We start from the raw sequence: 26,629 nt of genomic DNA, 5'->3' as shown, positions 1-26,629 counted from the left end.
CTTTTATATTTCTTTACGAAGAGAGTACAAGACATTTTGATAGGCTAGTTTAGCCAAAATATCTTATATTCTAGAATGAAGATAGCACATGTGAACTAATAAAGTCTCGTCTAACTTTCTTATATTATTGATTTTATCTGGAGATTCATGCTGATGTTTTCTTCTTTTTCTGTTTGATTCAGTCAGTTAGATATAACTTAATTAATTCTCATATAGATGAGAGCTAACCATACTTTTATCCAAATGATAAGCGTCACACGTGTGGCACGATGCACTCCGGTCTGACTTTTTTTACAACTAAAGTTGTCATCCGAAAAGAAAAAGTAAATAAAAAAACTGAAACTTGCCATCTAAAATGAAAATTATCATGCTCGACAACTAAAGTTCTCATCCTCACGTCACTAAATTTGCCATAAAAAATGTTTGGAGTTGTTATGTGTTCATGTAACGCGTGTAGCATTTATTAGGTCTTACTTTTACTTTTAACTGGACACATGCTTTCAGTGAGATCACTAGCCACTAGGACAAAAACATCATTTGATACGTTCTCCAACCACATATTAGGCGTTTGCTCTCCCATGTTATGACTTCGTTTTGGATCCCGATGTTCTTTAGGAAACAAGCCCCGGCCTCTGCATCGAGCAATGCACACAACATATTATTAATTATTCAATAAAGGTTTGACAAAAACATACAACAACCCGAAGTCATCATCCACACCTACAAACTTGACAATGGGGAATGCCCTCACGCATCACCATCTACATTCGGGGTCACCGTCGATCCGCCCGCATGACATACCAGCAGCAAACACCACGTGGAGCAGAGCTAAAGCATACACCGTATGCACACGCTTAAAAACCGCCATCACCATCATATTGCTGACCCATCTTTAGGAAAAATATTTGCATCATCCTTGCCAGGCCGGTCAGCCATCGATGCTGCCACAGTGCCAAATAGCACCACTGCCATGCACTCGTCCATCAAAACGCATCCATGATAACCCACAAGTATAGGAGATCGCAACAGTTTTCGAGAGTAGAGTATTCAACCCAAATTTATTTATTCGATACAAGGGGAGCCAAAGAATATTCTCAAGTATTAACAGCTGAGTTATCAATTCAATTCCACCTGAAAAACTTAATATCTGTAGCAAAATATTCAGTAGCAAAGTAGGATGGAAGTAACGATAACAGTGGCAATAGTAATAGTAGCAGTTTTATAGTAATTGTAACAGTGGTAACGAAGCAAAGATCAATATGAAACGAGCTCGTAGGCAATGGATCAATGATGGATAATTATGTCGGATGGCATTCATCATGCAACGGTTATAACACAGGGTGACACAGAACTAGCTCCAGTTCATCAATATAATGTAGACATGTATTCCGAATATAGTCATACGTGCTTATGGAAAAGAACTTGCATGACATCTTTTGTCCTACCCTTCCGTGGCAACGGGGTCCTATTGGAAACTAAGGGATACTAAGGCCTCCTTTTAATAGAGTACCAGACCAAAGCATTAGCACTTAGTGAATGCATGAACTCCTCGAACTACGGTCATCACTGGGAGTGGTCCCGACTATTGTCACTCCGGGGTTGCCGGATCATAACACGTAGTAGGTGACTATAACTTGCAAGATAGGATCAAGAACACGAATATATTCATGAAAACATAATAGGTTCAGATCTGAAATCATGGCACTCGGGTCCTAGTGACAAGCATTAAGCATAGCAAAGTCATAGCAACATCAGTCTTAGAACATAGTGGATACTAGGGACCAAACCCCAACAAAACTAACTCGATTACATGGTAAATCTCATCCAACCCATCACCGTCCAACAAGCCTACGATGGGATTACTCACGCACGGCGGTGAGCATCATGAAATTGGTGATGGAGGATGGTTGATGACGACGATGGTGACGGATTCCCCTCTCCGGAGCCCCGAACGGCCTCCAGGTCTGCCCTCCCGGGGAAGAACTGGGCTTGGCGGCGACTCTGTATCGTAAAACGCGATGAATCCTTCTCTCTGATTTCCCCCGAACATGAATATATGGAGTTGGAGTTGAGGTCGGTGGAGGTCCAGGGGGCCCACAAGGAAGGAGGGCGCCCCCCACCCTTTTGACCATGGTGTGGCCCCCCTTCACTTGATTCTTTTGCTGCTATTTTTTATTAATTCCAAAAATCATCTTCGTGAAGTTTCAGGTCATTCCGAGAACTTTTATTTCTACACAAAAATAACACCATGGCAATTCTGCTAAAACAGCGTCAGTCCGGGTCAGTTCCTATTCAAATCATGCAAGTTAGAGTCCAAAACAAGGGCAGAAGAGTTTGGAAAAGTAGATACGATGGAGACGTATCAACTCCCCCAAGCTTACCCCATTGCTTGTCCTCAATCAATTCAATTGACAAACTGAAAGTGATAAAGAAAAACTTTTACAAACTATGTTTGATCTTGTTGTTGCAAATATGTAAAGCCATTCAAGTTTTCAGCAAAGATTGTGAACTAACCATATTCACAATAACATTTAGGTCTCATATTCGATCATATCAATGGCATAATCAACTAGCGAGCAATAATATTAAATCTCGAATGACAACACTTTTTCAAAACAATCATGATATGATATAACAAGATGGTATCTTGCTAGCCCTTTCTGAGACCGCAAAACATAAATACAGAGAACCCCTGAAGATCAAGGACTGACTAGACATTGTAATTCATGGAAAAATAGATCTAGTCATAGTCATACTCAATATAAATTAATAACAACGCATACAAATGACAGTGGTGCTCTCTAACTGGTGCTTTTTATAAGAGGATGATGACTCAGCAATGAAAGTAAATAGATAGGCCCTTCGCAGAGGGAAGCAGGGATTTGCAGAGGTGCCAGAGCTCGAGTTTTGAAAACAGAGGTAAATAATATTTTGAGCGGTATGCTTTCATTGTCAACATACAACTAAGAGATTTTGGTATCTTCCATGCTACATACATTATAGGTGGTTCCCAAACAGAATGGTAAAGTTTATACTCCCCCACCACCAACAAGCACACTCCGCGGCTGATCCGAAACAATGGGTACCGTCCAACTAACAACAATGCTTGGGGAGTTTTGTTTGCATTATTTTGATTTGATTTGAGCATGGGGCTGGGCATCTCGGTTACCAGGCATTTTCTCCTGAATGATGAGCGGAGTCCACTCATCATGAGAATAACCCACCTAGCATGGAAGATACTGACAGCCCCCAGTCACCACATGAGTGATTCAGACATACAAAACAGAATTTCATTTGAAGGTTTAGAGTTTGCCATATGCAAAATTACTTGGAACGGTAGGTAAATACCGCATATAGGTAGGTATAGTGGACTTACATGGAACAACTTTGGGTTTATGGAAGTGGATGCACAAGCAGTATTCCCGCTTAGTATAAGTGAAGGCTAAAAAAGGAATGTGAAGCGACCAACAAGAGAGCGACAACAGTCATAAACATGCATTAAGATTAACCAACATTGAGTGCAGTCATGGGTAGGATATAAATCACCATGAACATAAATATCGTAGAGGCTGAAACGTCTCCAACGTATCTACTTTTCCAAACACTTTTTCCCTTGTTTTGGACTCTAGCTTGCATCATTTGAATGAAACTAAACCGGACTGACGTTGTTTTCAGCAGAACTGTCATGGTGTTATTTATTGTGCAGAAAACAAAAGTTCTCGGAGTGACCTGAAAATCCATGGAGATAACTTTTGGAAAATATAAAAAAATAACGGCGAAAGAATCAAGGCCAGGGGGCCCACACCCTGTCCACGGGGGTGGGGGCGCGCCCTCTCCCCCTGGGCGCGCCCCCTGTCTCATGGGCCCCCTGATGCTCCATCGACCTCAACTCCAACTCCATATATTCCGTTTCACAGAGAAAAAAATCAGAGAGAAAGTTTCATCACCTTTTACGATACGGAGCCGCCGCCAAGCCCTAATCTCTCTCGGGAGGGCTGATCTGGAGTCCGTTCGGGGCTCCGGAGAGGGGGATTCGTCGTCGTCGTCATCATAAACCATCCTCCATCACCAATTTTATGATGCTCACCGTCGTGCGTGAGTAGTTCCATCGTAGGCTTGCTGAACGGTGATGGGTTAGATGAGATTTATCATGTAATCAAGTTAGTTTTGTTAGGGTTTGATCCCTAGTATCCACTATGTTTTGAGATTGATGTTGCTATGACTTTTCTATGCTTAATGCTTGTCACTAGGGCCCGAGTGCCATGATTTCAGATCTGAACCTATTATGTTTTCATGAATATATGTGAGTTCTTGATCCTATCTTGCAAGTCTATAGTCACCTATTATGTGTTATGATCCGACAACCCCGAAGTGACAATAATCGGGATACTTCTCGGTGATGACCGTAGTTTGAGGAGTTCATGTATTCACTATGTGTTAATGCTTTGGTCCGGTACTCTATTAAAAGGAGGCCTTAATATCCCTTAGTTTCCACTAGGACCCCGCTGCCATAGGAGGGTAGGATAAAAGATGTCATGCAAGTTCTTTTCCATAAGCACGTATGACTATATTCGGAATACATGCCTACATTACATTGATGAACTGGAGCTAGCTCTGTGTCACCCTATGTTATAGCTATTACATGAGGAATCGCATCCGACATAATTATCCATCACTGATCCAATGCCTACGAGCTTTTCACATATTGTGCTTCGCTTATTTACTTTTCCGTTGCTACTGTTACAATTACCACAAAACTGCTATCTTTACTTTTGCCACTGTTACCATTACTATCATACTACTTTGCTACTAAATACTTTGCTGCACATACTAAGTTATCCAGGTGTGGTTGAATTGACAACTCAACTGCTAATGCTTAAGAATATTCTTTGGCTCCCCTTGTGTCGAATCAATAAATTTGGGTTGAATACTCTACCCTCGAAAGCTGTTGTGATCCCCTACACTTGTAGGTTATCAGAGGCTATGTTGATTTTGTTTCAACTACATGCGTGAACTGTTGGGGAACGTTGCAGAAAATTAAAATTTTTCCTACGGTTTCACCAAGATCCATCTATGAGTTCATCTAAGCAACGAGTCAAGGGAGAGAGTTTGCATCTACATACCACTTGTAGATCGCGTGCGGAAGCTTGCAAGGTGATGATGTAGTCGTACTCGACGTGATTCGAATCACCGATGACCAAGTGCTGAACGGACAGCACCTCCGCGTTCAACACACGTACGGGACGGGAGACGTCTCCTCCTTCTTGATCCAGCAAGGGGGAAGGAGAGATTGAGGAAGACAGCTCCACCGGCAACACGACGGCGTGGTGATGGTGGAGAGGCAGTACTCCGACAGGGCTTCGCCAAGCACACAACAGAGGAGGAGAGGTGTTGGGGAGGGGAGGGCTGCGCCTTGGAGGGTGGTGCGGCTGCCCTCCCCTCACCCCTCTATTTATAGGGGGAAGGGAGAAGGGGGCCGGCCCCCTAGAACCCATCTAGGGGGGGTGCGGCGGCCTAGGGGAGAGGGGAGAGGGTGGCTTGCCCCCCAAGTCAAGGGGGGCGCCCCCTCTAGGGTTCCCCCTCAACCCTAGGCGCATGGGCCCAAGGGAGGGGGGTGCGGCCAGCCCACCAGGGGCTGGCTCCCTGCCCCACGCAGCCCATGTGGCCCCCCGGGAGGGGTGGCCCCTCCCGGTGGACCCCCGGAACCCTTCCGGTGGCCCCGGTACAATACCGGTATGACCCCGAAACTTCCCGGTGTCTGTTTGACAACTTCCCATATATAAATCTTTACCTCCGGACCCTTCCGGATCTCCTCGTGACATCCAGGATCCCATCCGGGACTCCGAACAACATTCGGTAGTCACATACTAGTCTTCCTAATAACCCTAGCGTCACCGAACCTTAAGTGTGTAGACCCTACGGGTTCAGGAGACATGCAGACATGACCGAGACGCTCTCAGTCAATAACCAACAGCGGGATCTGGATACCCATGATGGCTCCCACATGCTCCTCGATGTTGTCATCGGATGAACCACTATGTCGAGGATTCGATCAAACCCTGTATGCAATTCCCTTTGTCAATCGGTACGTTACTTGCCCGAGACTCGATCGTCGGTATCCCAATACCTTGTTCAGTCTTGTTACCGGCAAGTCACTTTACTCGTACCGTAATGCATGATCCCGTGTCCAACACCTTGGTCACATTGAGCTCATTATGATGATGCATTACCGAGTGGGCCCAGAGATACCTCTCCGTCATACGGAGTGACAAATCCCAGTCTCGATCCGTGTCAACCCAACAGCTACTTTCGGAGATACCTGTAATGCACCTTTATAGTCACCCAGTTACGTTGTGACGTTTGATACACCCAAGGCACTCTTACGGTGTCCGGGAGTTACACGATCTCATGGTCGAAGGAAGAGATACTTGACACTTGCAAAGCTCTAGCAAAACGAACTACACGATCTTTTATGCTATGCTTAGGATTGGGTCTTGTCCATCACATCATTCTCCTAATGATGTGATCCCGTTATCAACGACATCCAATGTCCATAGTCAGGAAACCATGACTATCTGTTGATCACAACGAGCTGGTCAACTAGAGGCTTACCAGGGACATAGTGTGGTCTAAGTATTCACACGTGTATTACGATTTCCGGATAATACAGTTATAGCATGAATAAAAGACAATTATCATGAACAATGAAATATAATAATACTTTTATTATTGCCTCTAGGGCATATTTCCAACAGTCTCCCACTTGCACTAGAGTCACCAATCTAGTTACATTGTGATGAATCAAACACCCATAGAGTTCTGGTGTTGATCATGTTTTGCACGCGAGAGAGGTTTAGTCAGCGGATCTGCGACATTCAGATCCGTGTGCACTTTGCAAATCTCTATGTCTCCATCTTGAACATTTTCACGGATGGAGTTGAAACGACGCTTGATGTGCCTGGTCTTCTTGTGAAACCTGGGCTCCTTGGCGAGGGCAATAGCTCCAGTGTTGTCACAGAAGAGTTTGATCGGCCCCGACGCATTGGGTATGACTCCTAGGTCGGTGATGAACTCCTTCACCCAAATCGCTTCATGCGCTGCCTCCGAGGCTGCCATGTACTCCGCTTCACACGTAGATCCCGCCACGACGCTCTGCTTGCAGCTGCACCAGCTTACTGCTCCACCATTCAACATATACACGTATCCGGTTTGTGACTTAGAGTCATCCAGATCTGAGTCGAAGCTAGCTTCGACGTAACCCTTTACGATGAGCTCTTCGTCTCTTCCATAAACGAGAAACATGTCCTTTGTCCTTTTCAGGTACTTCAGGATATTCTTGACCGCTGTCCAGTGTTCCTTGCCGGGATTACTTTGGTATCTTGCTACCAAACTTACGGCAAGGTTTACATCGGGTCTGGTACACAGCATGGCATACATAATAGATCCTATGGCTGAAGCATAGGGGATGACACTCATCTCTTCTTTATCTTTTGCCGTGGTTGGTGACTGAGCCGAGCTCAATCTCACACCTTGTAACATAGGCAAGAACCCCTTCTTGGACTGATCCATTTTGAACCTCTTCAAAATCTTATCAAGGTATGTGCTTTGTGAAAGACCTATGAGGCGTCTCGATCTATCTCTATAGATCTTGATGCCTAATATATAAGCAGCTTCTCCAAGGTCCTTCATTGAAAAACACTTATTCAAGTAGGCCTTAATGTTGTCCAGAAATTCTATATTATTTCCCATCAAGAGTATGTCATCTACATATAATATGAGAAATGCTACAGAGCTCCCACTCACTTTCTTGTAAACGCAGGCTTCTCCATAAGTCTACATAAACCCAAACGCTTTGATCATCTCATCAAAGCGAATGTTCCAACTCCGAGATGCTTGCACCAGTCCATAAATGGATCGCTGGAGCTTGCATACTTTGTTAGCGTTCCGAGGATCGACAAAACCTTCTGGCTGCATCATATACAGTTCTTCCTTAAGATGCCCGTTAAGGAATGCTGTTTTGACGTCCATCTGCCATATCTCATAATCATAGTATGCGGCAATTGCTAACATGATTCGGACGGACTTCAGCTTCACTACGGGAGAGAAAGTCTCGTCGTAGTCAATCCCTTGAACTTGTCGATAACCCTTAGCGACAAGTCGAGCCTTATAGATGGTAACATTTCCATCCGCGTCCGTCTTCTTCTTAAAAATCCATTTGTTTTCTATCGCTCGCCGATCATCGGGCAAGTCTGTCAAAGTCCATACTTTGTTTTCATACATGGATTCTATCTCGGATTTCATGGCTTCAAGCCATTTGTTGGAATCCGGGCCCGCCATCGCTTCTTCATAGTTCGAAGGTTCATTGTTGTCTAACAACATGATTTCCAGGACAGGGTTGCCGTACCACTCTGGTGCGGAACATGTCCTTGTGGACCTACGAAGTTCAGCAGTAACTTGATCCGAAGTACCTTGATCATCATCATTGTTTTCCTCTTCAGTTGGTGTGGGCATCACAGGAACGGTTTCCTGCGCTGCGCCACTTTCCTGCTCAAGAGGTAGTACTTCATCGAGTTCTACTTTCCTCCCACTTACTTCTTTCGAGAGAAACTCTTTTTCCAGAAAGCATCCGTTCTTGGCAACAAAGATCTTGCCTTCGGATCTTAAGTAGAAGGTATACCCTACAGTTTCCTTAGGGTATCCTATGAATACGCATTTTTTCGACTTGGGTTCGAGCTTTTCAGGTTGAAGTTTCTTGACATAAGCATCGCATCCCCAAACTTTTAGAAACGACAGCTTAGGTTTCTTTCCAAACCATAATTCATACGGTGTCGTCTCAACGGATTTAGACGGTGCCCTATTTAAAGTGAATGTAGCTGTCTCTAGAGCGTATCCCCAAAAAGATAGCGGTAAATCGGTAAGAGACATCATAGACTGCACCATATCCAATAGGGTGCGATTACGATGTTCGGACACACCGTTTCGCTGAGGTGTTCCAGGCGGCGTGAGTTGTGAAACGATTCCACATTTCCTTAAGTGTGTACCAAATTCATGACTTAAGTATTCTCCTCCACGATCTGATCGTAAGAATTTTATCTTTCGGTCACGTTGATTCTCTACCTCATTCTGAAATTCCTTGAACTTTTCAAAGGTCTCAGACTTGTGTTTCATTAAGTAGACATACCCATATCTACTCAAGTCATCAGTGAGAGTGAGAACATAACGATATCCTCCGCGAGCCTCAACGCTCATTGGACCGCACACATCGGTATGTATTATTTCCAACAAGTTGGTTGCTCGCTCCATTGTTCCGGAGAATGGAGTCTTGGTCATTTTGCCCAAAAGGCATGGTTCGCACGTGTCAAACGATTCATAATCAAGAGACTCTAAAAGTCCATCGGCATGGAGCTTCTTCATGCGCTTGACACCAATGTGACCAAGGAGGCAGTGCCACAAGTATGTGGGACTATCGTTATCAACTTTAAATCTTTTGGCATCTACACTGTGAACATGTGTAATATTATGCTCGAGATTCATTAAGAATAAACCATTGACCATCGAAGCATGACCATAAAACATATCTCTCATATAAATCGAACAACCATTATTCTCAGACTTAAATGAGTAGCCATCTCGTATTAAACGAGATCCAGATATAATGTTCATGCTCAAACTTGGCACTAAATAACAATTATTAAGGTTCAAAACTAATCTCATAGGTAAATGTAGAGGCAGCGTGCCGACGGCGATCACATCGACTCTGGAACCATTCCCGACGCGCATCGTCACCTCGTCCTTCGCCAGTCTCCGTTTATTCCGCAGCTCCTGCTGTGAGTTACAAATATGAGCAATGGCACCGGTATCAAATACCCAGGAGTTACTACGAGTACTGGTAAGGTACACATCAATCACATGTATATCAAATATACCTTTGGTGTTGCCGGCCTTCTTATCCGCTAAGTATTTGGGGCAGTTCCGCTTCCAGTGACCCTTCCCCTTGCAATAAAAGCACTCAGTCTCAGGCTTAGGTCCATTCTTTGACTTCTTCCTGGTAACTGGCTTACAAGGCGCGGCAACATCTTTGCCGTCCTTCTTGAAGTTCTTCTTACCCTTGCCCTTCTTGAACTTAGTGGTCTTATTGACCATCAACACTTGATGTTCTTTCTTGATTTCAGCCTCTGCTGACTTCAGCATCGAGAACACTTCAGGAATGGTCTTTTCCATCCCCTGCATGTTGTAGTTCATCACAAAGCTCTTGTAGCTTGGTGGGAGCGACTGGAGGATTCTGTCAATGACCGCCTCATCTGGGAGGTTAATGTTCAGCTGGGTCATACGGTTGTGCAACCCAGACATCTTCAGGATGTGCTCACTGACAGAACTGTTTTTCCTCCGTCTTACAACTGTAGAACTTGTCGGAGACATCATATCTCTCGACCCGGGCATGAGCTTGAAAAACTAGTTTCAGCTCTTCGAACATCTCATATGCTCCGTGGTGCTCAAAACGCTTTTGGAGCCCTGGTTCTAAGCTGTAAAGCATGCCGCACTGAACGAGGGAGTAATCATCAGCACGAGACTGCCAAGCATTCATAATGTCTTGGTTCTCTGGGACGGGAGCGTCACCTAGCGGTCCTTCTAGGACATATTGTTTCCTGGCAGCTATGAGGATGATCCTCAGGTTCCGGACCCAGTCCGTATAGTTGCTGCCATCATCTTTCAGCTTGGTTTTCTCTAGGAACGCGTTGAAGTTCATGTTGACATTAGCGTTGGCCATTGATCTACAAGACATATTTGCAAAGGTTTTAGACTAAGTTCATGATAATAAAGTTCTAATTAAATTATGAACTCCCACTTAGATTAGACATCCCTCTAGTCATCTAAGTGTTACACGATCCGAGTCGACTAGCCCGTGTCCGATCATCACGTGAGACGGACTAGTCATCGTCGGTGAACATTCTCATGTTGATCGTATCTTCCATACGATTCGTGTTCGACCTTTCGGTCTCCGTGTTCCGAGGCCATGTCTGCACATGCTAGGCTCGTCAAGTTAACCCTAAGTGTTTTCGCTGTGTAAAACTGTCTTACACCCGTTGTATGTGAACGTAAGAATCCATCACACCCGATCATCACGTGGTGCTTAGAAGCGACGAACTGTAGCAACGGTGCACAGTTAGGGGAGAACACTTCTTGAAATTTTTGTAAGGGATCATCTTATTTACTACCGTCATCCTAAGTAAACAAGATGCAAAACATAATAAACATCACATGCAATTATATAGTTGTGACATGATATGGCCAATATCATATAGCTCCATTGATCTTCATCTTCGGGGCTCCATGATCATCTTGTCACCGGCTTGACACCATGATCTCCATCATCATGATCTCCATCATCGTGTCTTCATGAAGTTGTCACGCCAACGACTACTTCTACTTCTATGACTAAAGTTTAGCAATAAAGTAAAGTAGTTTACATGACGTTATTCAATGACACGCAGGTCATACAAAAAATAATGACAACTCCTATGGCTCCTGTCGGTTGTCATACTCATCGACATGCAAGTCGTGAATCCTATTACAAAGAACATGATCTCATACATCACAATTCATCATTCATCACAACTTCTGGCCATATCACATCACATGATCAATCGCTGCAAAAACAAGTTAGACGTCCTCTAATTGTTGTTACATCTTTTACGTGGCTGCAATTGGGTTCTAGCAAGAACATTTTCTTACCTACGAATCACCACAACGTGATTTTGTCAACTTCTATTTACCCTTCATAAGGGCCCTGTTCATCGATTCCGCTCCAACTAAAGTGGGAGAGACAGACACCCGCCAGCCACCTTATGCAACTAGTGCATGTTAGTCGGTGGAACCGGTCTCACGTAAGCGTACGTGTAAGGTTGGTCCGGGCCGCTTCATCCCACAATACCGTTTGAGCAAGAAAAGACTAGTAGAGGCAAGTAAGATGACAAAATCCACGCCCACAACAAAATTGTGTTCTACTCGTGCAAAGAGAACTACGCATAGACCTAGCTCATGATGCCACTGTTGGGGAACGTTGCAGAAAATTAAAATGTTTCCTACGGTTTCACCAAGATCCATCTATGAGTTCATCTAAGCAACGAGTCAAGGGAGAGAGTTTGCATCTACATACCACTTGTAGATCGCGTGCGGAAGCTTGCAAGGTGATGATGTAGTCGTACTCGACGTGATTCGAATCACCGATGACCAAGTGCTGAACGGACAGCACCTCCGCGTTCAACACACGTACGGGACGGGAGACGTCTCCTCCTTCTTGATCCAGCAAGGGGGAAGGAGATATTGAGGAAGACAGCTCCACCGGCAACACGACGGCGTGGTGATGGTGGAGAGGCAGTACTCCGACAGGGCTTCGCCAAGCACACAACGGAGGAGGAGAGGTGTTGGGGAGGGGAGGGCTGCGCCTTGGAGGGTGGTGCGGCTGCCCTCCCCTCACCCCTCTATTTATAGGGGGAAGGGAGAAGGGGGCCGGCCCCCTAGAACCCATCTAGGGGGGGTGCGGCGGCCTAGGGGAGAGGGGAGAGGGTGGCTTGCCCCCCAAGTCAAGGGGGGCGCCCCCTCTAGGGTTCCCCCTCAACCCTAGGCGCATGGGCCCAAGGGAGGGGGGTGCGGCCAGCCCACCAGGGGCTGGCTCCCTGCCCCACGCAGCCCATGTGGCCCCCCGGGAGGGGTGGCCCCTCCCGGTGGACCCCCGGAACCCTTCCGGTGGCCCCGGTACAATACCGGTATGACCCCGAAACTTCCCGGTGTCTGTTTGACAACTTCCCATATATAAATCTTTACCTCCGGACCCTTCCGGATCTCCTCGTGACATCCAGGATCCCATCCGGGACTCCGAACAACATTCGGTAGTCACATACTAGTCTTCCTAATAACCCTAGCGTCACCGAACCTTAAGTGTGTAGACCCTACGGGTTCGGGAGACATGCAGACATGACCGAGACGCTCTCAGTCAATAACCAACAGCGGGATCTGGATACCCATGATGGCTCCCACATGCTCCTCGATGTTGTCATCGGATGAACCACTATGTCGAGGATTCGATCAAACCTTGTATGCAATTCCCTTTGTCAATCGGTACGTTACTTGCCCGAGACTCGATCGTCGGTATCCCAATACCTTGTTCAGTCTTGTTACCGGCAAGTCACTTTACTCGTACCGTAATGCATGATCCCGTTTCCAACACCTTGGTCACATTGAGCTCATTATGATGATGCATTACCGAGTGGGCCCAGAGATACCTCTCCGTCATACGGAGTGACAAATCCCAGTCTCGATCCGTGTCAACCCAACAGATACTTTCGGAGATACCTGTAATGCACCTTTATAGTCACCCAGTTACGTTGTGACGTTTGATACACCCAAGGCACTCTTACGGTATCCGGGAGTTACACGATCTCATGGTCGAAGGAAGAGATACTTGACACTTGCAAAGCTCTAGCAAAACGAACTACACGATCTTTTATGCTATGCTTAGGATTGGGTCTTGTCCATCACATCATTCTCCTAATGATGTGATCCCGTTATCAACGACATCCAATGTCCATAGTCAGGAAACCATGACTATCTGTTGATCACAACGAGCTGGTCAACTAGAGGCTTACCAGGGACATATTGTGGTCTAAGTATTCACACGTGTATTACGATTTCCGGATAATACAGTTATAGCATGAATAAAAGACATTTATCATGAACATTGAAATATAATAATACTTTTATTATTGCCTCTAGGGCATATTTCCAACATGAACATGTGCCAAGTCAAGCCACTCGAATCATTCAAAGGAGGATACCATCCTATCATACTACATCACAACCATTTTAATTTTCATGTTGGCATGCAAGATAAACCATTATAAACTCCTAGCTAGTTAAGCATGGCATGAGTAACTATAATCTCTAATTGTCATTGCAAACATGTTTAATTCTTAATAGGCTGAATCAGGAACGAGGAACTAATCATATTTACAAAAAGAAGATAGGTCGAGTTCATACCATCTTTTCCTCATCTCAATCATTTCATAAAATATCATCATTATTGCCTTTCAGTTGCACGACCGAACTATGTGGATAATAATAATAGTGCACATGCATTGGACTAAGCTAGAATCTGCAAACATTTATTCAAAGGAGAAGACAAGGTAATATGGGCTCTTTGTTAGATCAACAATAATGCATATGAGAGTCACTCAACATTTTCATCGAGGTCCTCTCCTCTCGACCCCCAAAGAAAGAATTTCAAAGAAACACACTGAAATGTTTTTGGAGTTTTTGTTTTTCTGAAAAAGGTAAAACAAGAACGAGAAAAACTATTTACACGGGAAAGCTCCCAACAAGCAAAAGAAGAACGAGAAATCTTCTTGGGTTCTCTTTTAATACTACAACTAAACATGCATAGAAAGTAAACTAACTACAACTTTTTTTGTTTTTCTTAAGGTTTATCAAACACACAAGAAGAAAGCGAGAAAAAGAAATAAACTAGCATGGATAATACAATGAAAAAGTATGAACACTGACAACTAAAATGAGTGTGTGAACATGAATGTAATGACGGTGAGAAATACGTACTCCCCCAAGCTTAGGCTTTTGGCCTAAGTTGGTCTAAGCCCATGGATCAAAGTAGCCTTCTCAGGTGTACTGAGGAGGATCCTGGGGGTTCCACTGGTTAGCGGGCTCCTATGGATCCCATTGATAAATAGACTCCTGATATGGATCAGCTTATGGTTCTGGCTCAGGAGGCAGGGATCGTGTCCCCTCCCAGTATGCATGAATGTCCGCGGGCAAAATAAAGTACCTGCCTGAATGAATATCGAACAAAGTAGGTGCAGGCAAGGTAATAATCTGAACAGAATCCTCGCTATATCAAGTTATAAATGAGTCTCTTTTCCTCATCATGGCTAATAAACTTATGTGCTACCATGTTGTCATAATCTAAATATATAGTGGGTAGCAATTTCTCCTCTTTCTCATAATGTCTAATGGGTATCTCAAAGCATCTAGCAAGGCTGGAGGCGAAGATACCTCCAAAAATAGGCCCCTTTGTACGGTTTAAACTCAACCGTTTAGCAACCATAGCGCCTAAACTGAAAGTTTTATCACGAAGTAAAGCATGGCGCAAAATGGCAAGGTCAGGAGCACTAAGGCCTCCACTCTCCCCGCGACCAATTAAACATCTCCCGGCAAATAATGAGTAGTAGCGTAAAATAGGAAAATTTAAACTAGCCACCCTCGCTTCAGACACCCTTCTCCTTTCCCCTAAGGTGACTTCATAAATAAAATCTTCCACATCACTAGGACGTGGTTCCTCGACGCTACCCTCATAAGGTAATTTACAAACCTCACAAGTCATAAAGCGTCATTTCCTTGTACTCATCATATAAGTAAAAGTCTACCTTGGGTGGTGATCTCCTAGCATGAAAATGAACATTTTGCACGAAAGTATTAGTGAGTAGGAGATACTGATCACACTGGTCGAGGAGGAAGTCGGTGATGCCTGCATTCTCAGCCAAATAATAGAAATCATCATAAATTTCGGTCGCTTGTAAGAATGCATCACATGGCCATTCACACGGCCGAATCTCCACGGCGCGGGGAAGATTATACTTGGGCTTCTCCTTCTCCTCATTTCCTTTTTTCCTTCGAACCCCGGCTTGAGGAGCCTCTCAACAATCTCCTCATCCTTTTCTTCCTCCGAAAATTTCTGGAATTTTTAGTGACTCAAAACAAAAGTGAAACAAACTTAAAAAAATTGATAGCAACTACTCCTACAAGTGCCTAGAGGCAAAATCATGCATCAAAACCACTTTGGCCCATATAAATTTGACATGCAAGCTCAAGAGCAAGGTCACCACAACAGCTAAAATTTGCAATAAATAAAGCACTAGAACAAAAACTAATTGGACCATTGGAGGAGTCACATACCGAAGATCAATCCCCCAAAGCAGTTTTGTGAATGGAGCTTTGAGCAAGGAGATAAAAATGGCAGCAAAATGAGCAAGAACACGAGTTTGAGCTATATAGTGATTTTTTCTGGAGGAAGGAGAGGATGGGTGCTGGAATAAGTGGAGGGGCCACATGGGGCCCACAAGGACAGGGGGCGCGCCCTCCACCCTTGTGGCCAGCTGGTGCGGCCCCCTAGTGTGTTCTAAGTGCCAGAAATTCTAAAATATTATATAAAAAATCATACTGGATTTTCAGGGCATTTGGAGAACTTCTATTTTTGGGACATTTTTTATTGCACGGATAATTTAGAAAACAGACAAAAAATACTAATTTTGCTTTATTTAATCTAATTAACAGAAAGTCAAAAGTGGGTAGAGAGAGTTGTGCTTTCTAAATTCATCCATCTCATGCTCATCAAAAGGAACCCATTAACAAGGTTGATCAAGTCTTATTAACAAACTTCTTCTGAATGAAATGAAACCGGAGAATTTTCGAATAATACTAGGTTACCTCAACGGGGATATGCATGTACCCAACAATAAGAATATCATATTTCTTTTTGACAGTAGGAAGAGGAAATTCAAAACCTCCAATAGTAATAGTTGATTTTTTTTCCAATAGAGTTGATACTATGAACTTGAGGTTATTTCTTCAGAAAGTGCACCGTATGCTCATTACCATTAACATGAAAAGTGACATTGCCTTTGTTGCAATCAATAACAGCTCCTGCAGTATTCAAAAAGGGTCTACCAAGGATGATCGACATACTGCCGTCCTCGGGAATATCAAGGATAACAAAGTCCGTTAAGATAGTAACGTTTGCAACCACCATAGGCACATCCTCATAAATACCAATGGATATAGCAGTTGATTTATCAGCCATTTGCAAAGAGATTTCAGTAGGTGTCAACTTATTCAATTCAAGTCTACGATACAAAGAGGAAGGCATAACACTAACACCAGCTCCAAGATCACATAAAGCAGTTTAACATAGTTTCTTTTAGTGGAGCATGGTATAGTTGGTACCCCTGGATCTCCAAGTTTCATTGGTATTCCACCCCTAAAGGTATAATTAGCAAGCATGGTGGAAATTTCAGCTTCCGTTATATTTCTTTCATTTGTAACAATATCTTTCATATACTTAGCATAGGGAGGCATTTTAAGCATGTCAGTCAAACGCATATGCAAAAAGATAGGTCTAATCATTTCAGCAAAGCGCTCAAAATCCTCATCATCCTTTTTCTTGGATGGTTTAGGAGGAAAGGGCATGGGTTTATGAACCCATGGTTCTCTTTCTTTACCATGCTTCCTAGCAACAAAGTCTCTCTTATCATAATGTTGATTCTTTGATTGTGGGTTATCAAGATCAACAATAGATTCAATCTCTACATCATTATCATTACTAGGTTGAGCATAAACATGAACATCATTATTTACATTATAACTAGGTTCATGTTCATCACCTGATTGTGTCTCAACATCAGAAATAGAAATATCATTGGGATTCTCAGGCGTGTCTATATCAGGTTCACTAGCATGCAAAGTCCTATCAGTTTTATTTTTCTTTTTATTACTATGACTAGGTGCATCAGCATTAATTATCTGAGAATCTTGCTCAACTCTCTTAGGATGGCCCTCGGTATACAAAGGTTCCCGAGTCATCTTACCACCTCTAGTCATAACCCTAACAGCATTATCATTATTCTTACTATTCAACTCATTAAGCAAATCATCTTGGGCTTTAAGTACTTGTTCTACTTGAGTTGTAACCATGGAAGCATGTTTACTAATAAGTTTAAGATGACTAATCATTACGTTTATAATCACCCAAGTGGTCAAGCATGTAAGCATTACATTTCAGTTGTCTACTAACATAAGCATTGAAGTTTTCTTGTTTAACAATAAAATTATCAAACTCATCCAAGCATTGACTAGCAGACTTATTATGAGGAATATCACCTTCATCAAATATATGGAGAGAGTTTACCTCTACTACCTGTGTTGGGTTATCAAGACCATGTATTTCTTCAATAGGTGGTAGATTCTTAACATCTTCAGCTTTAATACCTTTTTCTTTCATAGATTTCTTTGCCTCTTGCATATCTTCAGGGCTGAGAAATAGAATACCCCTTTTCTTTGGAGTTGGCTTAGGAGTTGGTTCAGGAAGTGTCCAATCATTATCATTACTCAATATATTATTCAATAGCAATTCAGCTTGCTCAACAGTTCTTTCCCTAATAACACAACCAGCACAACTATCCAGGTAGTCTCTGGAAGCACCGATTAGTCCATTGTAAAAGATACCGAGTATTTCATTTTTCTTGAGAGGATGATCAGGCAAAGCATTAAGTAATTGGAGAAACCTCCCCAAGCTTGTGGGAGACTCTCTTCTTCAATTTGCACAAAATTAAGTATTTCCCTTAGGGCAGCTTGTTTTTATGAGCAGGAAAATATTTTGCAGAGAAGTAGTAAATCATATCCTGGGGACAACGCACACAACCAAGAGCAAGAGAATTAAACCATAACTTAGCATCACCCTTTAATGAGAAAGGAAATAATTTTAGAATATAGTAATAGCAAATTGTTTCCTCATTAGCAAATAGGGTGGCTGAAGGATATATGCCCTAGAGGCAATAATAAAGTTATTATTTATTTCCTCATATCATGATAAATGTTTATTATTCATGCTAGAATTGTATTAACCGGAAACATGATACATGTGTGAATACATAGACAAACATATAGTCACTAGTATGCCTCTACTTGACTAGCTCATTAATCAAAGATGGTTATGTTTCCTAACCATAGACATGTGTTGTCATTTGATTAATGGGATCACATCATTAGGAGAATGATGTGATTGACATGACCCATTCCATTAGCCTAGCACTTGATCGTTTAGTATATTGCTATTGCTTTCTTCATGACTTATACATGTTCCTGTAACTATGAGAATTATGAAACTCCCGTTTACCGGAGGAACACTTTGGGTACTACCAAACGTCACAACGTAACTGGGTGATTATAAAGGAGTACTACAGGTGTCTCCGAAGGTACATGTTGAGTTGGCGTATTTTGAGATTAGGTTTTGTCTCTCCGATTGTCGGAGAGGTATCTCTGGGCCCTCTCGGTAATGCACATCATTATAAGCCTTGCAAGCAATGTGACCAAATGAGTTGGTTATGGGATGATGCATTACGGAACGAGTAAAGAGACTTGCCGATAACGAGATTGAACTAGGTATTGGATACCGACGATCAAATCTCGGGCAAGTAACATACCGATGACAAAGGGAACAACGTATGTTGTTATGCGGTTTGACCAATAAAGATCTTCGTAGAATATGTAGGAACGAATATGGGCATCTAGGTTCCGCTATTGGTTATTGACCGAGAATAGTTCTAGGTCATGTCTACATAGTTCTCGAACCTGTAGGGTCCGCACGCTTAACGTTACGATGACAGTTTTATTATGAGTTTATAAGTTTTGATGTACCGAAGTTTGTTCGGAGTCCCGGATGTGATCACGGACGTAACGAGGAGTCTCGAAATGGTCGAGACATAAAGATCGATATATTGGAAGCCTATATTTGGACATCGGAATCGTTCCGGGTGAAATCGGCATTTTACCGGAGTACCGGGAGGTTACCGGAACCCCCCCCGGGGGGTTATTGGGCCTACATGGGCCTCGAGGGAGAAGAGGGAAGGAGGCAGGAGGGGGCCGCGTGCCCCTCCCTTTCCTAGTCCGAATAGGACAAGGGAAGGGGGGCGGCGCCCCCCCTTTCCTTCCCCTCTTCCTCCTCTTTCCCTCCTTCTCCTATTCCAACTAGGAAAGAAGGGAGTCCTACTCCCGGTGGGAGTAGGACTCCCCCCTTGGTGCGCCCTCCTTGGCCGGCCGCCTCCTCCCCCCTGGCTCCTTTATATACGGGGGCGGGGGGCACCCCATAGATACACAAGTTGATCTACGGATCATTCCTTAGCCGTGTGCGGTGCCCCCTTCCACCATATTCCACCTCGGTCATATCGTCGCGGAGTTTAGGCGAAGCCCTGCACCGGTAGAGCATCATCATCGTCACCACGCCGTCGTGCTGGCGGAACTCATCCCCGAAGCTTTGCTGGATCGGAGCCCGGGGATCGTCATCGAGCTGAACGTGTGCTGAACTCGGAGGTGCCGTACGTTCGGTGCTTGGATCGGTCAGATCGTGAAGATGTACGGCTACATCAACCGCGTTGTGCTAACGCTTCCGCTTACGGTCTACGAGGGTACGTGGACAACACTCTCCCCTCTCGTTGCTATGCCATCACCATGATCTTGCGTGTACGTAGGAAATTTTTTGAAATTACTACGTTCCCCAACAGTGGCATCCGAGCCTAGGTTTTATGCGTTGATGTTATATGCACGAGTAGAATACAAGTGAGTTCTGGGCGATACAAGTCATACTACTTACCAGCATGTCATACTTTGGTTCGGCGGTATTGTGAGATGAAGCGGCCCGGACCGACATTACGCGTACGCTTACGCGAGACTGGTTTCACTGTTGCGAGCACTCGTGCTTAAAGGTGGCTGGAGGGTGTCTGTCTCTCTCACTTTAGCTGAATCGAGTGTGGCTACGCCCGGTCCTTGCGAAGGTTAAAACAGCACTAACTTGACAAACTATCGTTGTGGTTTTGATGCGTAGGTAAGAACGGTTCTTGCTAAGCCCGTAGCAGCCACGTAAAATTTGCAACAACAAAGTAGAGGACGTCTAACTTGTTTTTGCAGGGCATGTTGTGATGTGATATGGTCAAGTTGTGATGCTATATTTTATTGTATGAGATGATCATGTTTTGTAACCGAAGTTATCGGCAACTGGCTGGAGCCATATGGTTGTCGCTTTATTGTATGAAATGCAAACGCCCTGTAATTGCTTTACTTTATCTCTAAGCGGTAGCGATAGTCGTAGAAGCAATAGATGGCGTAACAACAACGATGCTACGATGGAGATCAAGGTGTCGCGCCGGTGACGATGGTGATCACGACGGTGCTTCGAAGATGGAGATCACAAGCACAAGATGATGATGGCCATATCATATCACTTATATTGATTGCATGCGATGTTTATCCTTTATGCATCTTATCTTGCTTTGATTGACGGTAGCATTTTAAGATGATCTCTCACTAATAATCAAGAAGTGTTCTCCCTGAGTATGCACCGTTGCGAAAGTTCTTCGTGCTGAGACACCACGTGATGATCGGGTGTGATAGGCTCTACGTTCAAATACAACGGGTGCAAAACAGTTGCACACGCGGAATACTCAGGTCATACTTGACGAGCCTAGCATATACAGGTATGGCCTCGAAACACGGAGACCGAAAGGTCGAACGTGAATCATATAGTAGATATGATCAACATAGTGATGTTCACCATTGAAACTACTCCATCTCACGTGATGATCGGACATGGTTTAGTTGATTTGGATCGCGTGATCACTTAGATGAATAGAGATATGTCTGTCTGAGTGAGACTTCTTAAGTAATATGATTAATTGAACTTAAATTTATCATGAACTTAGTACCTGATAGTATCTTGCTTGTCTATGTTTGTTTGTAGATAGATGGCTCGTGATGTTGTTCCATTGAATTTTGCGTTCCTTGAGAAAGCAAAGTTGAAAGATGATGGTAGCAATTACACGGACTGGGTCCGTAACCTGAGGATTATCCTCATTGCTGCACAGAAAAGTTATGTCCTGGAAGCACCGCTGGGTGCCAGGCCTGCTGCTGATGCAACTGACAACGTTAAGAATGTCTGGCAGAGCAAAGCTGATGACTACTCGATAGTTCAGTGTGCCATGCTTTACGGCTTAGAACCGGGTCTTCAACGATGTTTTGAACGTCATGGAGCATATGAGATGTTCCAGGAGTTGAAGTTAATATTTCAAGCAAATGCCCGGATTGAGAGATATGAAGTCTCCAATAAGTTCTATAGCTGCAAGATGGAGGAGAATAGTTCTGTCAGTGAACATATACTCAAAATGTCTGGGTATAATAATCACTTGATTCAACTAGGAGTTAATCTTCCTGATGATAGTGTCATTGACAGAATTCTTCAATCACTGCCACCAAGCTACAAGAGCTTCGTGATGAACTATAATATGCAAGGGATGAACAAGACTATTCCCGAGCTCTTCGCGATGCTAAAAGCCGCGGAGGTAGAAATCAAAAAGGAGCATCAAGTGTTCATGGTTAACAAGACCACCAGTTTCAAGAAAAAGGGCAAAGGGAAGAAGAAGGGGAACTTCACAAAGAACAGCAAGCAAGTTGCTGCTCAAGAGAAGAAACCCAAGTCTGGACCTAAACCTGAAACTGAGTGCTTCTACTGCAAGCAGACTGGACACTAGAAGCGGAACTGCCCCAAGTATTTGGCGGATAAGAAGGATGGCAAAGTGAACAAAGGTATATGTGATATACATGTTATTGATGTGTACCTTACTAATGCTTGCAGTAGCACCTGGGTATTTGATACTGGTTCTGTTGCTAATATTTGCAACTCAAAACAGGGACTACAAATTAAGCGAACATTGGCTAAGGACGAGGTGACGATGCGCGTGGGAAATGGTTCCAAAGTCGATGTGATCGCAGTCGGCACGCTACCTCTACATCTACCATTGGGATTAGTTTTAGACCTAAATAATTGTTATTTGGTGCCAGCGTTGAGCATGAACATTATATCTGGATCTTGTTTGATGCGAGACGGTTATTCATTTAAATCAGAGAATAATGGTTGTTCTATTTATATGAGTAATATCTTTTATGGTCATGCACCCTTGAAAAGTGGTCTATTTTTATTGAATCTCGATAGTAATGATACATATATTCATAGTGTTGAAACCAAAAGATACGGAGTTGATAACGATAGTGCAACTTATTTGTGGCACTGCCGTTTAGGTCATATCAGTGTAAAGCGCATGAAGAAACTCCATACTGATGGGCTTTTGGAATCACTTGATTATGAATCACTTGGTACTTGCGAACCGTGCCTCATGGGCAAGATGACTAAAACGCAGTTCTCCGGAACTATGGAGCGAGCAACTGATTTGTTGGAAATCATACATATTGATGTTTGTGGTCCAATGAATGTTGAGGCTCGCGGCGGGTATCGTTATTTTCTCACCTTCATAGATGATTTGAGCAGATATGGGTATATCTACTTGATGAAACACAAGTCTGAAACATTTGAAAAGTTCAAAGAATTTCAGAGTGAAGTGGAAAATCATCGTAACAAGAAAATAAAATTTCTACGATCTGATCGTGGAGGAGAATATTTGAGTTACAAGTTTGGTCTACACTTGAAACAATGCGGAATAGTTTGGCAACTCACGCCACCCGGAACACCACAACGAAATGGTGTGTCCGAACGTCCTAATCGTACTTTACTAGATATGGTGCGATCTATGATGTCTCTTACTGATTTACCGCTATCGTTTTGGGGTTATGCTTTAGAGACGGCCGCATTCACGTTAAATAGGGCACCATCAAAATCCGTTAAGACGACGCCTTATGAACTGTGGTTTGGCAAGAAACCAAAGTTGTCGTTTCTTAAAGTTTGGGGCTGCGATGCTTATGTGAAGAAACTTCAACCAGATAAGCTCGAACCCAAATCGGAGAAATGTGTCTTCATAGGATACCCAAAAGAGACTATTGGGTATACCTTCTATCACAGATCTGAGGGCAAGATTTTCGTTGCTAAAATCGGATCCTTTCTAGAGAAGGAGTTTCTCTCGAAAGAAGTGAGTGGGAGGAAAGTAGAACTTGATGAGATAACTGTATCTACTCCCTTATTGGAAAGTAGTTCATCACAAGAACTGGTTCCTGTGACAACTACACCAATTAGTGAGTAAGCTAATGAAATTGATCATGAAACTTCAGATCAAGTTTCTACTGAACCTCGTAGGTCTACCAGAATAAGATCTGCACCAGAGTGGTACGGTAATCCAATTCTGGAAGTCATGTTGCTTGACCATGATGAACCTACGAACTATGAGGAAGCGATGATGAGCCCAGATTCCACAAAATGGTAGAGGCCATGAAATCTGAGATGGGATCCATGTATGAAAACAAAGTATGGACTTTGGTTGACTTGCCCGATGATCGGCAAGCAATTGAGAATAAATGGATCTTTAAGAAGAAGACTGACGCTGATGGTAATGTAACTGTCTATAAAGCTCGACTTGTTGCGAAAGGTTTTCGACAAGTTCAAGGAGTTGACTACGATGAGACTTTCTCACCCGTAGCGATGCTTAAGTCTGTCCGAATCATGTTAGCTATTGCTGCATTTCATGATTATGAAATTTGGCAAATGGATGTCAAAACTGCATTCTTGAATGGATTTCTGGAAGAAGAGTTGTATATGATGCAGCCAGAAGGTTTTGTTGATCCAAAAGGTGCTAACAAAGTGTGCAAGCTCCAGCGTTCCATTTATGGACTGGTGCAAGCATCTCGGAGTTGGAATAAACGCTTTGATAGTGTGATCAAAGCATATGGTTTTATACAGACTTTTGGAGAAGCCTGTATTTACAAGAAAGTGAGTGGGAGCTCTGTAGCATTTCTGATATTATATGTAGATGACATATTATTAATTGGAAATGATATAGAATTTCTGGATAGCGTAAAGGGATACTTGAATAAAGTTTTTCAATGAAAGACCTCGGTGAAGCTGCTTACATATTGGGCATCAAGATCTATAGAGATAGATCAAGACGCTTGATAGGACTTTCACAAAGCACATACCTTGATAAAATTTTGAAAAAGTTCAAAATGGATCAGGCAAAGAAAGGTTTCTTGCCCGTACTACAAGGTGTGAAGTTGAGTCAAACGCCCGACCACAGCAGAAGATAGAGAGAAAATGAAAGATGTTCCCTATGCTTCAGCCATAGGCTCTATCATGTATGCAATGCTGTGTACCAAACATGACGTATGCTTAGCAATAAGCTTGGCAGGAAGGTACCAAAGTAATCCAGGAGTGGATCACTGGACAGCGGTCAAGAACATCCTGAAATACCTGAAAAGGACTAAGGATATGTTTCTCGTATATGGAGGTGACAAAGAGCTAGTCGTAAATGGTTACGTCGATGCAAGCTTTGACACTGATCCGGACGATTCTAAATCGCAAACCGGATACGTGTTTTTATTAAACGGTGGAGCTGTAAGTTGGTGCAGTTCTAAACAAAGCGTCGTGGCGGGATCTACATGTGAAGCGGAGTATGTATCTGCTTCGGAAGCAGCAAATGAAGGAGTCTGGATGAAGGAGTTCATTTCCGATCTAGGTGTCATACCTAGTGCATCGGGACCAATGAAAATCTTCTGTGACAATACTGGTGCAATTGCCTTGGCAAAGGAATCCAGATTTCACAAGAGGACCAAGCACATCAAGAGACGCTTCAATTCCATTCAGGACCAAGTCCAAGTGGGAGACATAGAGATTTGCAAGATACATACAGATCTAAATGTTGCAGACCCGTTGACTAAGCCACTCTCACGAGCAAAACATGATCAGCACCAAGACTCCATGGGTGTTAGAATCATTACTATGTAATCTAGATTATTGACTCTAGTGCAAGTGGGAGACTGAAGGATATATGCCCTAGAGGCAATAATAAAGTTATTATTTATTTCCTCATATCATGATAAATGTTTATTATTCATGCTAGAATTGTATTAACCGGAAACATGATACATGTGTGAATACATAGACAAACATATAGTCACTAGTATGCCTCTACTTGACTAGCTCATTAATCAAAGATGGTTATGTTTCCTAACCATAGACATGTGTTGTCATTTGATTAATGGGATCACATCATTAGGAGAATGATGTGATTGACATGACCCATTCCGTTAGCCTAGCACTTGATCGTTTAGTATATTGCTATTGCTTTCTTCATGACTTATACATGTTCCTGTAACTATGAGAATTATGCAACTCCCGTTTACCGGAGGAACACTTTGGGTACTACCAAACGTCACAACATAACTGGGTGATTATAAAGGAGTACTATAGGTGTCTCCGAAGGTACATGTTGAGTTGGCGTATTTCGAGATTAGGTTTTGTCACTCCGATTGTCGGAGAGGTATCTCTGGGCCCTCTCGGTAATGCACATCATTATAAGCCTTGCAAGCAATGTGACCAAATGAGTTGGTTACGGGATGATGCATTATGGAACGAGTAAAGAGACTTTCCGGTAATGAGATTGAACTAGGTATTGGATACCGACGATCAAATCTTGGACAAGTAACATACCGATGACAAAGGGAACAACGTATGTTGTTATGCGGTTTGACCGATAAAGATCTTCGTAGAATATGTAGGAACCAATATGGGCATCCAGGTTCCGCTATTGGTTATTGACCGAGAATAGTTCTAGGTCATGTCTACATAGTTCTCGAACCCGTAGGGTCCGCACGCTTAACGTTACGATGACAGTTTTATTATGAGTTTATAAGTTTTGATGTACCGAAGTTTGTTCGGAGTCCCGGATGTGATCACGGACGTAACGAGGAGTCTCGAAATGGTGGAGACATAAAGATCGATATATTGGAAGCCTATATTTGGACATCGGAATCGTTCCGGGTGAAATCGGCATTTTACCGGAGTACCGGGAGGTTACCG

This window comes from Triticum dicoccoides, chromosome 5B, assembly GCF_002162155.2.
Source record: "Triticum dicoccoides isolate Atlit2015 ecotype Zavitan chromosome 5B, WEW_v2.0, whole genome shotgun sequence".
Lineage (NCBI taxonomy): Eukaryota > Viridiplantae > Streptophyta > Magnoliopsida > Poales > Poaceae > Triticum > Triticum dicoccoides.
Note: the sequence above shows the minus strand (reverse complement) of the source record.